Genomic DNA, 2,124 nt, shown 5'->3' on the forward strand with positions numbered 1-2,124 from the left:
GTACGTGACGAGTGTGACGTTAGGAAAACATTAGGCAGCATGGAGAGATTCTATATGGGACCAACCAACCCAAACGAGTACTGAGTGATCTGCTACCCAGGAGGTACCCAACGAGGCAGCACGGCTAGCTCCGTCGGTAGAGCATGAGACTCTTAATCACAGGGTCGTGGGTTCGAGCCCTTCGCTGGGCGGAACGGAATTTTTCTCCAATGCAGATGTAAATTACCGATTATCTGATTAACGTGATGTAATGGAAATAGCAACTTTAAAATTTGCCTACGTCTCCATCAGTCGCAAGAAAACTGTATTTGAAGGTGAAGGTGACTTTGTAGACATGTGTGAAAGTCATGTTCTGAAGTGCAGGTGATTTTGTTTGGAGAGAACATCGGCTACGTGTCAGATGTGTAGCCAAGCAGTAATGGGTCGCCATAGCTGCAAATATTAGTGAAAAATATGAAGTGTTGTCAGCTGAAGTCTGAAGATTCAGACGACCGTACGGACGAAGTACGCAAAAGTTCCGCTAGGCCGCGCCTCTTTAGCTCAGTGGTAGAGCACTGGTCTAGTAAACCAGGAGTCGTGAGTTCCATCCTCACAGGAGGAAGACGAATTTTGGAAATCAGTTGCGCGTCATGGCCGTATAGCAAACAGTATCTGTGATGGCGAACAATTAGCGAGAGGCGTTTTATTAAGAATTACTCTCAGATGTGATTAAGGCGAATGGCGCTGATAAAGCATTTGCCAAAGCGGTACGGCATAAAGTGGGACGAGGCAGTCTGAATTACATTTTATAGATGTATTTCTCACAAATCTCTGAGCCTCTCGCGGTCGTCGTCGTCGGCGTCGCCGCAGCCGCTTCTGCAGAATTAGCAAATGGCCATCGTAGCAAATGCGGCGAGGGACACCCTGCCATCGATTCCGATTGCGCAAAGTGTGTGGTCTTGTTTTCCTGTCTATGTTTGGTCGGTCTCGTAAGAGGTTGAATGTAACGAATGGGTGGGAAAGAGTAAGGGGCAGCGGCTGTGTGGAACGAAAACACAATTCCTCAGGGGGTGTGAGCGTTTCGAGATGAATCGTATATAAGTTATACTTGGTCGTCAGTGACCGTGTGGCCTAATGGATAAGGCGTCGGACTTCGGATCCGAAGATTGCAGGTTCGAATCCTGTCACGGTCGTATTTTTCCAGTTCTGAGAAACAAACATACCGTTTTAATGTAGCAATTGTGCAGTACGAAACCGTCTGAATGTTGCTGTTGACCATTTTGTGCTTGGAGATGGTCTTGAGCTTGAAACACACACAAGAAGACCGGTGTTAACTAGCGAAATGGTCGGCAGAGTGCCCTCACCGCGAGGTTTGACTGGCACTTACACATCTAAAACAACGTCGGAAAGTAACTCGTTCGGCTTTTGAGTCACGTCAAGTATGTGTGTTAATTTTGGCGCCGCTAGCTCTGCAGATTGTCATGCAATTCCTTTACCTCTCAGAAATGATTATGAAATAAAAGTGAAGTACGTGACGAGTGTGACGTTAGGAAAACATTAGGCAGCATGGAGAGATTCTGTATGGGACCAACCAACCCAAACGAGTACTGAGTGATCTGCTACCCAGGAGGTACCCAACGAGGCAGCACGGCTAGCTCCGTCGGTAGAGCATGAGACTCTTAATCACAGGGTCGTGGGTTCGAGCCCTTCGCTGGGCGGAACGGAATTTTTCTCCAATGCAGATGTAAATTACCGATTATCTGATTAACGTGATGTAATGGAAATAGCAACTTTAAAATTTGCCTACGTCTCCATCAGTCGCAAGAAAACTGTATTTGAAGGTGAAGGTGACTTTGTAGACATGTGTGAAAGTCATGTTCTGAAGTGCAGGTGATTTTGTTTGGAGAGAACATCGGCTACGTGTCAGATGTGTATCCAAGCAGTAATGGGTCGCCATAGCTGCTAATATTAGTCAAAGATATGAAGTGTTGTCAGCTGAAGTCTGATGATTCAGACGACCGTGCGGCGAAGTACGCAAAAGTTCCGCTAGGCCGCGCCTCTTTAGCTCAGTGGTAGAGCACTGGTCTAGTAAACCAGGAGTCGTGAGTTCCATCCTCATAGGAGGAAGACGAATTTAGGAAATCA

At 46.8% G+C, this 2,124-nt stretch overlaps 2 non-coding genes across 2 annotated transcripts; both read left to right on the forward strand.

Annotated features, from left to right (window-relative positions):
• Positions 1-529: 529 nt before the first annotated feature.
• On the forward strand, positions 530-601 carry Trnat-agu (transfer RNA threonine (anticodon AGU)). Its single transcript has one exon. It is a non-coding gene; the product is annotated as a tRNA-Thr (tRNA).
• A 498-nt stretch (positions 602-1,099) lies between these two features.
• Positions 1,100-1,172, forward strand: Trnar-ucg (transfer RNA arginine (anticodon UCG)). Its single transcript has one exon. It is a non-coding gene; the product is annotated as a tRNA-Arg (tRNA).
• The last annotated feature ends 952 nt before the right edge of the window (positions 1,173-2,124 follow it).

Source organism: Schistocerca gregaria, chromosome 3, assembly GCF_023897955.1.
Source record: "Schistocerca gregaria isolate iqSchGreg1 chromosome 3, iqSchGreg1.2, whole genome shotgun sequence".
Lineage (NCBI taxonomy): Eukaryota > Metazoa > Arthropoda > Insecta > Orthoptera > Acrididae > Schistocerca > Schistocerca gregaria.